Source organism: Triturus cristatus, chromosome 4_1 (assembly GCF_964204655.1).
Source record: "Triturus cristatus chromosome 4_1, aTriCri1.1, whole genome shotgun sequence".
In the NCBI taxonomy this organism is placed as follows: domain Eukaryota; kingdom Metazoa; phylum Chordata; class Amphibia; order Caudata; family Salamandridae; genus Triturus; species Triturus cristatus.
In genome coordinates this window covers 808,415,164-808,431,040 of record NC_140585.1, presented here as the reverse complement: position 1 = coordinate 808,431,040, position 15,877 = coordinate 808,415,164, and the positions used below count along the sequence as shown (strand labels likewise).

Here is a 15,877-nt window from a genome sequence, read left to right as displayed (position 1 = left end):
CTATAATTGCCAGACTCAGGGTACTCAGCTTGGAAGGATGAGAAGCTGAATCTACCCTTCTCATGTTCGAACCTATAACTCGCAGGCCTGTGAGCTACCACCGAACCCACTCAGCTATTTATAGGCACCAGGACCTTACGTGAACGGAAGATGCAAAGGTGACAGCGGACAGTGATGTATGTAAAATTACAATGTCTCCTGTCGATTTATTATAAACTCTTTCTTCAGAACCCAGGAGCACATTCAAATGAACTTTACTGTTCTTGTATTGAGGCTCATTTCATTGTGTTATTATTTATTTACCAGTGGTTCTATCAGTTTTCTCCTGCACTATGTGTTGTTATTGTTCTTGGCAATACACTTGGAAAGAATACAGGTAACGTAGAACAGCAGTGAACATTAAAGTAAGCTGAGACAGTCTCTGTGTGAAGACTTCAGGATTAGCGGTGAGGCATGATCATGCAGGCGCAATCGGAAGGTGGGGAGGTTTCATGGGCGTCCTGGACAGTGGAAGGGTGGTGCAGTTCGCAGGTGTGCTGGGAGGGATTCGACTCTGTTTACCCATGTCCAAAGTCAGCAGCTCTAGCCACTAGGCCACATCAGCTCGTCTGCTTTTATTGCCCCTAACCTCAAACCATTCGTCTCCATCTTGGAAAGGATTGCAAGTACTTGTTCTCCAGTAATATTTTGTTTGTTTGTTTGTTTCATAACATGTAAAATGCATATTTCGTTATTTTGAAGAATATTTTTTGCATAGTATGGAAACTGTAATGGTAAGAAGCACGGAGTGGCTCTGCATAAGCACATGTCCAGTTAAATTAATGGTTTCACTTTTCTGGAGCAGCACAGTGCGCACACTGTTGTTTGACTCGTGTGCCAAGATTCCAAATCTCTCCTGAAAGTGCCCCTTGTGCGCCGTCACATTCCTCGAGTCCGGTTTAAGTTTTTCTGTGGGAAAAGGTGGTTTCCGGACATGTCTCGAAAGTTAATTTCAAACAGGTATCTCAAGTCTGAAGTAAAGCGCTTCCCCCACCTCTCGGATAAATATTAACTTTGACTTATTTTTGTCCTGGTGGTTTGTAGCGGCCACACCCACCCTTATCTATAATTTTAAAATCATTTGTTTGTCCTGTGTACATGTCAGTAAGGATCTCTGTCCTGAGGCAAATGCATTTGCAGCTTGTGACGTTAAGGAGTAGCTTGCACTTGTTTTTTATGTTCTCAACTATACCTTTTCAGTCCTTGACTGGTCTCTCACAGTATTCTTCCTCAGTGTCCTTCTCTCTTGAATTATCCTCTTAGTTTTAAGGACCCTGAATCCTCAGTTGCCAAGCGTACTCCAGCACTGTCTCTTTCCTCTCAGTGCATAGTGTTATTTAATCCTGACGGTTCAAGTGTTAATTCATTCTGACGGTTCAGGTCCCAACCCTGTCTGATGAGTTACAGGGTGAGACCCATTGGTTCGCATGCATGATCCGTTCATATCCACTGTGTGCACATTCAGACTTACTTCTGTACATACTGTGCAACTGCCCATAAGCGCCTCGCGCCCTTGAGTCCCTTTCTGACTACTAGTGTTGCTCTAAGAGACATTGGGGGTATCCGTTGCACGTTTTTGCCTTCCTTGGCACAACGAAGTTGGGGAGCTTGTGTGTGTGAGAGGCAAGATGTGGCCCCTGTACACCCCCCTATCCACGACTGCTGCACTTGTGCTATGCCAACCAGGGATAGTTGAAACTGTTCACAGGATGGCAGTGAGTGGCTGTGACCCAGCTCCTCTCAAATTGCTCAGTATTTCATGTGCTGCAGTCTTTTACATGATGGTGATGAAAGGTTAGAGGCGAGGGGCAGCTAAAGCACCCGTAATTGATGTCTCATCCAGCACCGTGACCATTTTCTGGTGGAGCTTCCACAGTAATGGTAATGTTCATTTTGCTCCATGCTAATTGGTTGGTGGTAAAGATTTGGAGCTGAAAGTTTATATATTTTCACTTTTGAAGCAGAAGAGCATTGCCTTTATTTACCAGCACATGCAGCTCTTGACCAGCTCCTGGTGTGATGTGTCATTACCAATGGAGTCCTACAAAGTAAAAAAAAAAAGACAAGTAAATAACTTCATGGAGCTATTCCAGTAGTGATCTAAGATTGTGGGTGGGCAGCTTGCAAAGAAACGAGCTGATATTTTCTTGTTGTCCTTGTCATGGCTGTCTTAGTGAGCAAGCCTGGGGCAGTGCAGAATAATGCTTTGAGGAGTGAATTGTTTCACCTGGCTTGTTAAAAACAAGTTATATTTGACTTGCGGTCAAGACACATCTGACTCTCAAAGGTATATTAATGGCACTGTCTGCTTCTAAGAAAAATGGTGGCCATTGAGTGTAATTGAATAATATTCAGAGCAGTGCCCCAACAAAAAGAAAGAGCTCCCATTACAGTGCCACAGTGTCCCATTGACCAAGTGCCAGGTTGACTTTTTTCTAAAAGGAGGGCATGGATTATGCTTGGTTCAGACAATCCGAATTGGCGGGTCACACATTCAGGGCAGTCCTTTTCTATGGGATCCGGGTTCCAGACACTCAAAAGAATTACAAATTTGAATTCGCAAGGCTATAACAGACACATCTTATGTGTGCTTCCACTACTTCAAATCCACTGCATTTACATGGCACTATAGAGAAGGCTCTAGTTTGAAAATACAGCTTCCGAGAGCACCACTACTTCCTATCAGATTAGTGCAAGCAAGAGTTAGGGTTAATGATAGAGGTGGGTTAGGGTTTATGGAAAGGATTGGTCAGTTTTAGTGTTAAAGTTAGGATTTTGAGCAGGGGCAGTCTTGGAACAAGGTCAAGGTTTTCACTCTCAGTAAAGTTTGGGGTGAGGCCCAGGCCAAGAGTTAGGGCTAAGCTGAAGGCTACGGTTAAGCTAAGGGTACTATGTCACTAGGGTTAGTCTTGGGGTTCGACTAGTGTGGGGCAAAGCTTAGGGTTAGGACTAGTTGAGTTTATGGGTTAGGGTTATGGTTAAGATCTGGGTTAGAATGAAGTTTAAGGATAAGTGTAAGGTTAGTTTAAAGAATAGTGTTGAAGTCCCAGTTGAAGAAGTCGGTAATTCGGTTAAATGCTGACCATACCTATGCAGTAGCTGTATTGTAGTGGGCCTTAGTGTAATGAAACAGTCATTTATTGACGTGCACAGCTCGTGCATACTTGGATTTCCTTTGGGTAATATTGCCTGTGCAGCAGCATAATTTAAGGTTTTTTCAATGCATCATACCCGACTCCTTGGAATGGTGTTTACTTATAACAAATAAGCAGCAAAAAATTGTACGCTTGTGAGGAGCTGGTAGGTGCACTGATTGTGTCACTGTGCCATCTGAGCTGGAATCACCAGATGATAGCAACAGGTGTACGGTGGCCGAGTCCATCAGGAGAAGGTCCTTTTGGGTGCTGGTCAGACAGCTGAACAACTGGGGAGGTTGAAATCTCCAGTGCTGGAGGACCTATTGGCTTTGTCAGTTCTAGATGAGACCCTAGCATTGGAAATCAACCTGTCAGTGTCGTGGATGTGTTCATAAATTCAGTCAATTAATGTAATATATCTGTAGGTCTTGATGTTGTGATTAATTTGAGAGCTTAAAGAAACGGAGTCCATGCACCAGGACCTATTTTTACTTTTGATCCCTTTCGATGGCACCGAAGCAGTGTTATTATTGTGTGTAATGCAATGTTGAAATCATTTCTAAGGAAAAGGTAGGCAGAACGCAATTTGTTTACGACGCAAAGTGAAGCTTACATCAAGGAACTTTGCAAAAGGTTTGCAGTTCATTTGGGGCAAATGATCTATAATTCATTTTATAATTTTGGTCTCTATTTATATAGGCAATCAGTGTTTAAAGTTGAATTAATTAGAAGCAAATTTGGCGTAACTCCAAATTGACCTGAAACTTATTATTTCGCAATTCTAATATTGACACTGAAAAAGATTTATAAAGGGGATATTATTGATGTCGTAAGTTTAATGGTAGTTTTGCTTGATATTTAATGCTAAAACTGTACACCTTGTAGCACGTGGAGGGCATTAATGTTATGTGAAAATAGAGCAGTCTTCTCCTCAGTTGAGCCTGGTCCTAATTATTAATTTCCCTACTTCACACTGCTCTTCTGTGTTTCTCCCCCAGCTTCTTCACCCTTGTTCCACTACCTCTATCATTTTTCTAATTAAAAAAAAAAATTGGAGGACCCTGCAACTATAATTTGCTTCTGGGCTATTCGTTTTTAAGATGTGCTTTGGTGCACTTTTTAAGAGTTTTTGTTGTTCCAAGATCAACATCCACCATGCAAAGGAAAGCAAGCACAGCGTGACCAAATTCACTATATTCTGAATATCGTTATGTTTATGTAAACTGGTCTGAACACGCCATAGGTAGAAGTATGTGGCAGTCACTACAAGATATATTTTTGTGATTAACCAGTTTTTAATGCAATAGGAATATTATATATAGCCTTGGCCTATGTTAAATGGATGTTTCCACAAGATAGTAACATCGTAGCATTGTAAGATTTAATCTAATTTCACATGGAAAATATAGTTTCTGCCAGCCCTTGTTGCACCGACATTGCATAATGCCTCAGTAAAACAAGCATTTGCAATGGAATGGGTCTCGCATTTACGCGAGTTTAAGCTATTGGCATTGTAAATGACAATTCCTTTTATTTATGTTTTAAAAACGAAAACAAAAATAAAAGGCATTGTTATTTACAATGTCAATAGCTCAAACTCGCGTAAATGCGAGACCAATTGCATTGCAAATGCTTGTTAAAAATGTAGAACTGAACATACTTTATAATTTGCTGTAATGCAATTTGTTCCTCTAGGACAAGGGTGAACCTCCCATTCATTGGGTAAGATGGAAGGAGGAATTTATGACTTACCTCAAGGCTACTGATGGTGAAAGGTTATCAGCTGAAAGGGAAAAAATATTTTTCAACACTGTTTGGGATCGGAAGGACAAGTTGTGTTTAGAACGCTACCGCAAGCTGAAGGTAGTGGGAACAAGAATGTTTTTGAAGAGTCCATGGTAGAAATAGAAACCCATCGTTGGATTGAGCGTACTAACTCCATACTACAGGGGCTGAACACAGCTGAGGAATGGCGTGGGTTTATTACTACCCTTTCCTAAACAGTGTTGCTTGATCACCCAGCATGTATTTCAAAACACCTTTCTCAATACAGCTTTAGCTGTAATTTTAAAGAGGTTCCGTCATACTGTTCCATAATCAGCCTGAATCGTACTTGTGTGACAATAAGTGATGGATAATCTATATGGTTAGGGATCTACTGTCACATGTACTATGTAAATGCGAATGTACAGTACTATAATGTCTTTGATGGAATAGCTAACTATTGATTGAGGCATATTGTCTTGGATAAGATAATTATTTTAAGCCTTTTTGTATTGTATGTCATGCGTCTGTATTACTATTTATTGTTTCAAATCAGTGATTATTTTCACAATTGTGTTGAATCGTAATATTCACTGTTTATTGTTTAAATAATTGAAGTAATTGCCACTGCCATAACCAATATACAATCAAATAGCCTGATATTAGCAACCTCTGTAAACCTCATGAAATTATATAATTGTTACGATAATCATTTCTGTACTCCACCCACCTTTCAAAGAAACCAACTGATCATTTACCGACCTAGAATGCAGGTAACTGTATACATTTATATATTTACCATCACCTTGGTAATTAGGATATTCAATCCGACGGTCCCGTTTCTTTCCCGGTTCCAACACTATTAATATCATAGCGGTATAGATCGGAGCTCAGCGTTCATTCCTTTCATCGTTTTTTTAAAACAATTAACTTTATTCAGAAGCCTTGGAATTACGCTACAGTGAAAGACTGTAGCTTCTAGTTACTAGGCAACGTCACGCCCGCGTCATAGCCACATTATTGTTAGACACTCCTAATTGGCTATTGCTTAACGTATCAGGCTTAAGTATTCCACACCCCGACCAACCGCTGTGATCGTACCAAGCAGCCAGGACCTTGCTCGCCTGCTGCAGCGCTTCGTGGGATATTCGGAAACCCGGAAGGAAGAAATGAGGTAGGAGCTGCATCTCTACTTCAAAGGGTTTTCATTACAGGTCATTCACAGACTGAAGAGGCTAATTTCCCCTGGAGGCTTTTTTAATACTAGCGTCTTTCGCTTTTTTATTTTGGGTACAGTTGACCGGACTCGTTAATACAGCAGTTTGGAGGTTCTGTATATTGAAGGACCCTTACATTACGTGAAAAGCAAAACCGTATCGAATTACAGTGGGCAACTGCCTCCGTGTGAGTCTTCTCTCACAGGGGTAAGTAGAAATTCAGGTATTCACTATACAAATAAACGATTGGATTATGGCGTTGACAGTAATGGTTTTTCTCTATCTTCACACAGCACCCGGCTGGGTACCTGTGAGTACTTTATCCTTTCACTTTAAACACGGTGTCACTATACATTTACACGCTAGACCAGTCCTGGACGTTAAGGTAGAGAGGCACATCATCTAAATTTAATTTAATTTCTTTTCCTGAGACTCTTTGGCCCTTTTTCTGACGCATTTTCGTCATTTCTTTTTTTAGGTGTCCCTATATTAGACAGTCCTGACGAGACCCTTTAAACTTGGAATAGGGTCGAAACGCCGTTGACGCGATAGGCAAATCACTAAATCAACACCTACATTAATTAAGTGTTGCTAATTTGAATTATTAATTGTTTGTGATTGCCTTTGTAAAGAGAAATGGAAACCTTGTCTGTATGTTGCATGTTATGTTAATTTTCTGTGTAAGGTTTTTTTCATTGGGACACTAATTTGTAATTTGTTTGTTTAATGTCAATTTGTATCGTAAATTTATGTTCACTTTTTGTGTAAATATTTCAGAAATATAAACGAAGAACATTCTTCATAAAAAAGATCCAACGTGTATGGCCTTGCCTTTTCTTCTGACATCTTTCAAAATCCCCCTTTTCTTTTTTTGATCATTATTTTAGATTACATACTATATTATTAAGTATTAATCCGCATGAGCTATTGTTTCCTTACAGCACATAATACCCAGGCTCCTTGTGGGTAGGGTTTCCTTGTTTCCCAATCATGCATACTATACATAGCACACCAAGCCGTGCTTGGGAGCTTTGGAGAGGGTGTGGCCCGGGAAGTGACATGTTTTGCCGGCATCACCTGACTTCTCCTGCCTTGAATTGCGGCCCCCCTGTCGCCAGAAGTGTGGCAGGCTGCTTCATGGGTAAGACATATAATAAAATCTCCAAGCTGCCCTTTGAATCCCGCAGGACAATGCACACCATGGAGCCTGTGCAGGAGGAGGCTGTGCGGAGCTCCTAGGCTGCTGGGAATGCAACCCTGGAGCCAGACATTCACTCTGTTTATTGACCTCAAGAAAAGCCTGCACGCCATTGACGTGAAAGTTGATATTTTGGCCAACCACTTTGTCCACATGAGAAGGTAGATAGGCACAAAGAGCAGCTTCACCAGCTTAAACATCACACATCTGATTTTGAAGATACGCACTCCTCGGCCAGGGAGCAGCTGCTCCAGGTGGAGAAAGTTCTTGAAGTTATACAAAATAAGAACAAAGATTTGGAAGTGTGATTGTGATGCAGCAATCAGATAATCAAAGGTGTTCCGGAGTCAAATGTGATGAACCGCATAGAGCACTTTGTAGAAAATATTTCATGTATCCTCTTTAGGGGGGCCCTCTCCCCTATGCTGATCATAGAGAGGGCACACAGATCGCTGGGGCAGAAAAACGCCCCTGAAGGCTAACATGTTCCCGATAATAACGAGGCACTTAAACTACTGCAACACCAGGCTAAGCCTTGCTAGGTACCCATGTCAAACAGGATTACTTTAGAAGCCATCCTAGAGTCATCCGATGATCAGCCAACTACATTAGATGTCATTTTCACATCATTAGACATCATCAAGCTCTTGAAGTCATCAGCAAAGCTGAAAAGCTCAGCCTGATGATTTGAGGATGACTTGAAAATGAGTATCTGATGACTTTAGTAGGTGTCATTATTCATGATGATTTAAGGATGACTTGAAAATGAGTATCTGCTGACTTCAGAAGGTGTCATTATTCCTGATGATTTAAGGATGACTTGAAAATGACTCTCCGATAACTTTACAAGATGACATTGTTCCTGATGACTTTGGGATGATTTGAAAATAAGTATATGATTACTTCAAAGGTACTATTGTGTTTTCAATAAGATGTTTTTGCTTCTGGTGATTTTAACAGGAATTGCTTGTCTATTTAAAGAGCACGTCCACCACTTTGGTTTCAGGTTTCCAGAAAAATACAAACTGTTGGATGATTGCAGGATTAATAGCAGATAAACGCAAAATTACATATGCGTTTTCTATTATACACAACTGAGCATACAACGTGCTTTAGCAAACTGTGTATAAGTCAGAGGTTATTTTTTTAACACATTTATTTATTTTTGTCACTTTCTTTTTGTGCAAACCAGGTAAAATAAGCATCCACTGTAAAAAGATCAATGCCTAGCATTAATGAAGATGAACATTAGCCATTGTATGCATGGTCACTGAAGTTAAGGGACAATGAAGTTTGAAAATATGTGGCAGGATAAACTAAATAACGTAACAAAAATAAATGCTACACATTATGCAATCACTGGAGGAACATTATGCGGCAGAATCTTTATCTAGCCATCTGATATTTGATGATTTCCACCGCAAAACAACACACCAAATGAGGGAAACAAGCATCCATCAAACAAATACACAAATTATGAAATATTTTATTGCATTCACAAACAAATGCAAAAAAACCTCCAAGATTTTACTAGTAATGGGAAGGTTGAAGCTTTTCTAAAATCAGTTGAGACCACCCATTGGCCATACTGTATTGTATTTGATGTACTTGCTCTGCTCCCAAAAATCAATTCGAGGATACCAAATGAATTATTAGCCTCCAATTTCATATTGCTGCACATTTATAAAACATTTTTGAATGTTCAGTTGTACATTTTGCTTCTATATTGATATACACTTTATTATTTGGCCAACAATACTATGTTTTATGAGCAGTCTAGGACCCCTGTGTAGGAGTCGCGGACCCCTAGGTGTCATTGGAGCACAGGTTAAGAATGCTTATCAAGATAATTTCTAATCAAATGCACTATAAAAGAGACATGCATGTTGTAGAACTTTCTATCATGATTTGCCTTAATCTATTTCAAATCGATTTGGCATTTCACTTACAAATGATTCATTTTCTACCTGAATGTAAAAACAGGCACATTTTATCACTGATAGCTGTGATGTTGTCATCTACTACTACCAGATGCACTGGTTCCCTGATGTCATAGGATTCACACTTAAGTGGAACCATGAGTGCTAGGTTAACAGACATGTCTGGCTGCTTACACTGAATGAATCTAGTGACCCTGCCATAGGCAAGCACTCCAGATTCTGTTTAATATTTTAGTGTGATTGTCAGAAGTGTAGCGTGGCAAGTAAAACTACAATTGTTGTGATCTTTAAATGACACTCCACTTTCCAGCTGCGCAAGTTCAATATATAATGGTTTTAAGAAAGACCACATTATTGGCTTTTTTGCGGAAACTCAAATACCATAAAGTAATATATTTTCACACAGTTTTCTTTGAGATGCAGGCAGCTCCTTTACCATTAAGTACACTGACCACATTGATATTTTGGAACTTTCAAAGACAGGCACACCATCTGTGTTCATTGCAAAGGAAAGGCTGTTAGGGTTTTTCAGGAATCCACTCTTGAATAAATCCAAATACATTTCCCCATCATTGTTTGTTTTTCATTCTCTATATAGTGATCAAATTGATGTTTCATGACCTTTTCTGTAAAATGTTTTCGCAAACAGTGGACCCGATTCACAGAACTAACTTAAGACAAAATCCTAAACTTACTACCCTTTTGGTATTCACAGAAGGCACTTACTCATTTTGGTATTCACAGAAGGCACTTGGGGGCATATGTATCAAACGATTTTTTAATCGCAAACGCTGCGATTTGCAAAATAACAGCGTTTGCGATTAAAAAATCGGTAATCGGGATGTATGAGCCAAATCCCATCGCAAAATTAAGGAATTGCTAATTTAGCGATTTCTTAATTTTGCGTAAGCATTTAAGAAATCGCAAATTGCAATTTCTTAAATGATATGCAAAAAGCACCCAAGTTGTGCGAATTATCCTTAAGAAATCGCAAATTACCACCAACTTCCAGTTGGTGGTAATTTGCGATTTCCTTTCAAAATGCACTTTTTTGAATTTTGCAAGGTGCCACGTGGCGCTCATACATGCCCTTAGGGCATGTATGTGCGCCATATGCACACACATGCTCATTTCAGGGGTGCATCAGGGTGTCATCATGACACCCTTGCACCTTTGAAATTATTCTCAAATAGGGATTAGCAAATTGCGAATTCGCTATTTGAAGAATTACTTCCCATTCATTCCTATGGGTCTCCTGGCCCATAGAAATGAATGGGCAGGTATTCCTTAATTGCGATTTCGCAATTTGCTAATCGCAATTAAGGAATTTTAAGAAATCGCAAAAAGTTTGCAATTTTTTAAATACATCCCGTTTTGCAATTCTCAAATAGCGATTCTTTAAAAATCGCTATTTGAGAATCGCAAATGGTGATGTTGATACATATGCCCCTTACTCATTTCGGTATTCACAGAAGTTAGGAGTCAACTTTAGGACTCCTAAATGCCTTCTGTGAATACCGAAAGTCTTAAAGTTAGGATTTTTCTCAGTTTAGGAGTAGTACAGTTAGGACTCCGAACTTTAGGACTCCTGAATGCCTTCTGTGAATTCCGAAAGTCTTAAAGTTAGGATTTTTCTCAGTTTAGGAGTAGTAAATTTAGGACTCCTAACTTTAGGACTCCTAAATGCCTTCTGTGAATACCGAAAGTCTTAAAGTTAGGATTTTTCTCAGTTTAGGAGTCCTAAAGTTAGAAGTCCTAACTTTACTACTCCTAAACTGAGAACAATCCTAACTTTAAGACTTTCGGTATTCACAGAAGGTATTTAGGAGTCATCTTCTGTGAATACCGAAATGAGTAAGTGCCTTCTGTGAATATCAAAATGAGTAAGTGCCTTCTGGGAATACCAAAATGATAGTAAGTTTAGGATTTTGTCTTAAGTTAGTTCTGTGAATCGGGCCCATAGTCTGTAACTGTGCAATTAGGCAATTCGGCTATACTGAATGAAATAAGACACTGAGTCACTTTGAATCAAATCTTTCATACAGTGTTGGTTAGGACAGGTCTGAGTGTTTTTATCAACATGTGTATAGCAAGTGGCACAATAGTAAGTAATATTTGGGGCCTTAACACTTTTGTTTGCAGCATATAGCCAGCTGCCTCATCACTGAAGCGAAAACGAATAATAAAGCAACAAAGCAATAATATGACCACCTCTAAGCATTTGTTGGAGCCCTCAAAAATAGGTGATGATTCATCTGTGGTATTAGTTTGACAGAACAAATTTGAATTTCTTCGTACTCATTTTGAATGGTATATCCAACTTGATCCAAAAGTTGTTCAAAACCAGAATCCGATTCATTAATTAAATCATCTTTAAGCTGAGCATCCATTTCACCTTTTAACCCCTTCCCTGCTCATGACGGAACCACTCCGTCATGAGCCACGGGCGCCCTGTGCTCATGACGGAGTGGTTCCGTCATGCTGCGGCCGTTGGCGGCCGCTCCGCCCACGCGGCGCTGATTCCCCGCCTGTGCGGGCGATTAGCGCGAGTGGGCGGAGTCGTGACGGAACCACTCCATCATGAGCACAGCGCGCCCGTGGCTCATGACGGAGTGGTTCCGTCACGAGCATGGCGGCGCCGCGCTGCCCCAAACCCCCCCAGCGCCGCGGCAAAATTCGTGCCGCGGCGAAGGGGTTAAGCTGCTACAAAGGGTATCCCAAACAGCGTCAATTGGATCTTCATCTGTGTCATCTACTGGTGGGGTATAATCTGGCAATGCTCTACAGTTGTCTGAATGCAATGTACACTGCTCTGCAGAAGGTGATGTATGCAGAACTATAACACAAGAAAGTACGTAATTGTACATTTAGTAAGCAAAATATGTTTGATTAGATTGTAAATGTATTATACGTCAGTAACCAATTACATTTTCTGTGGCAGAAACTCAATGTGGGTTGATGAGGACCTTCAGTTTTGCAAGTGATGTGCTTTCAAACTATATACTTTCATACATCAAATTGTTAATGCAAGCGGTATAAAAAGGAGTTTATAATTTCATACTGTACCTTTTGGGATAATGTCATCTGCTGTGCGTGAAGTCTGCAAGGATCCTTCTTTTACTTTCTTCGGTGCTGCATATTTTATAATGTTGTCATCTGCTTCTTTAATGAAATGTTCGTTCTACTCTCATGCAGAAAAAGGACCAATTAATTCAATTCTTCACTTAGTAACATGTATCACAGGTCTTTTTGCGACTTCTAAAAGTCCCCCACTTGTTGAGCAATTCTTGTACCCACAGCATTAATTATTTTGTGTCTTGTGTGCAATCACCACAGATGCATGGCTATTAGGATGGAACATGAGAATGAACAAATAGTGTTTTGGTACAATAATCTCCAGATGGTTGAGTGTGGTGGTATTGATTTGGCTTCATGCAAATCAGAGAGGCTAGTTTGGTGACTTATTATGTTAATAATGTATTCTCAAAAGTGGACAATATAACTTTGTGATCACTCCAAACTGAGAAACAGATGCACGTACATGCTGCCGGTTACCGAGCCGTTAAGATGGAGGGTATACTTCATAAATTGTGTGAACAATGGACCTTTTACAGACTGATGATTGAATGTCAACATTGAAAGTTCTATGATATATTGTGGAGCCCTGAAGAAGCCCCTGAGCGGGATGAAACGCGTCGGCTATGGTCATTGAATTTTAACAAGAATTTAAGTAAAGAACGACTTTGAACAAAAAGAAACTACCGAGGACTGGGAGTTATTCAATGGGCACACAGAGACTGTTTTGTTTACCTTGATAAATTGTTTAGCGCTGAACCTACTGTGTTTGTGTCTGATTAGGAAATTTTCATTTCCTGGTATAGGAGTATAGAGAGGTGTACTCCATGGTTCTTTGCACTGTTTTTATTGCTCACATATTGTATTGTCAGGTGCGGAGTGTTATAAGCCTCAACCCTCTGTCTGTTGATATTAACTTTGTGACCACGTTAAACTTACTGCACCATTTAATTCCACAACGCAATACTTTGTCTCCGCAGAATATGAATTTGAAGATGATTACAGTAATATATTAAGTACATAGCTAACAATAATTTAATTACTTACATGTTCCTTCTATTAAGGGCTTGTCTAACTAAACTATCACAAGAAAGAAAACAGCAGGGTAAAACAAAACTGATCATACTCTTTGCAAGGAAGCCTGTTTCACACTCTTGCCTCAAAAAGAAAGAAGAGCCATCTGAAGTACTGTTAACTGCAACTTAGTGTCTCTGTAAATTGGACAATTGATATCATCCTAATCTCAAAACACAAACCTCTAGGCAACCGAGGAAAATGTTCAGTTGAAACTGACTGGTGTAGAAAGCAGACCTTAATAACAATTGTCATTATAGAAGAGAGTGTCTCCTGAGGTTACTGACTGTTGTGAGTAAATCTGTTTTGTAGATTGAAGTGTCCTCTGAACAGATTTGGTGTAATGTTTTATAATGTGCACTTACCTCAAATAACCATTTTTTGTATGGCCCATGTTTCTTTCCTTTTCCAAGTTGTCCTCCTTTATTCACTGGCATCATTTTTTCTGCTTCCAATAGTCTTGAATAATTATTTGCACTTTGAATAGATGTACATACTGTGGAGTACAGATTGAAATACACTTTTAAAATGGAAATTGAGCTGTGGGTCTTTCTCGCACAGCCATTACTTTGACTCCCTCACTTGGTATTATTTTATGATGCCAAACATCTCAGTTCAGTATCTTCCTGGCTAATGGAGGGCCGCTAAAAGGTATTTACACCTGACAAACATTCAATGCTCTTGTAGCGACGTTTTCAAGATTTACATTTTTCATGAATTACTGATATGTCCCTTGTAAAGTGGTATATCATATACCCAGGCCCTGTACTTGAAACGTAACCAGGGAGCTTCTAGCACTGATTACGCCAACATAAGTAGCCTTTCAAACCTGTCTTAGGTCTGCCATTGTAGAGCCCGTGTGTGCAGTTTATTGCCACTTTGACTTGGCATTTAAAGCTACTTGCCGAGCCTCAAAATCCCCTTTTATTTCATATAAGTCACCCCAGGCAACCCTTCGGAGCAGGGTGCCATGTAAATAAAGGTCAGACATGTGTGCTTAATCATTATTTGTCCTGTTACCTCAAAGAAGGACTAAATGTTAAGTTAGTGAATATATATGGCCCCAACCAAGATGATCCACAGTTTTGCCATTCACTCGGCTTCCGCCTACTTAAAGCGACTGATCTTTAGCAAATTTGGGGAGGCAACTTTAATTGCATATTGGACCCTACCCATGACCGCTCCAAGGGCCCTCCATGTCGCCCTTCTGCTGCAGCTGGAGCAATAGTAGATATTATTGACTAGTTAAGTCTGCTAGATGTGTGGCGACAGAGCTCCGATGACACCCCAGGATTCACACATTATTCTGCACCCCACAACACGCACACTAGAATTGATTACTGGCTGATGTATCTAAGAGTCTACTTACCCGGGTCGTCACCTGCGACCGGCTTCCAAGAATATATTCAGATCATTCCCTGGTTATGTTAGACATAGAATTATGAACTGAGCACTTTGCCCCTTTCACTTGGAGGTTCCCCCCATACTCCTTACTGGGCCCGGTCTTTCAGTCAGATCTAGCCACATCCATACAAGGCTTATTTGAAGACAATATAGGCTTAGTAACCTCTTCCTCAAAGGTCCGGGAGGCATTCAAGGTGTACATAAGGGGGATGGCAATCTCAAAACACGCAGGAGTGTTACATTCCATATGAGACAGACCATCCAGATTAGAAAAAGAGATAGCACAACTGGAACAATCATATTTGAGATCAGGTAACTCAAAGATCCGAGAGGATATTAAAAAAGCCCTAGAGGATTACCGTGACACAGCAGACAGTGTATTTTTAGACGCTGAAAAAGCTTTTGATTCTGTAGAATGGCCATTTATTAAAACAGTGCTATGGTGCATTGGAGTGGGTGAGGTCCTTCTCCAGTTATTAGCGGTCTTATATAATGCCCCAGTTGCAAAAATTAGATTGGGCAACAGAGTTACATCTCCCAAACCTATCTCAATGGGTACCAGTCAGGGATGCCCTTTATCTCCTCTGCTGTACGCCTTGGTCGCAGAACCACTGATCTGCGCTCTGAGAGACTACCATGGGCACAGGGGAATGCGCATCCCGGGCTACCATTTGATCGTCTCAGCGTACGCTGATGACATGCATCTTTATATTCGGGACCCTGAGAGACAGCTTACACTTGTCCTCACACAGGTGGTCTGGTTTGGGCAACTATCTGGCCTTAAGGGTAATTGGGCCAAATCTTTAATTTCCCCCAAACGCCAGCCACGGTTCTGGTGAATCTGGATTTCCCTCTACAATGGACCACCGACTCGGTTCCCTATTTAGGAATACAGGTTCATACTGATCCTGGGGTGGTATTAACAAAAGCCTTTGGGGAGCAAGAGGTCGTCAGGACACCAGACACAGTGTGGCACAGAGTATAAATAAAATACCCCATGCTCATTTACTCACCAAGTACTCTTCATTA

General features: G+C 40.4%; 1 pseudogene; it reads right to left on the bottom strand.

Moving 5' to 3' along the window:
• Positions 1-11,332: 11,332 nt before the first annotated feature.
• Positions 11,333-13,884, bottom strand: LOC146855600 (uncharacterized; annotated as a pseudogene).
• Between the last annotated feature and the right edge of the window lie 1,993 nt (positions 13,885-15,877).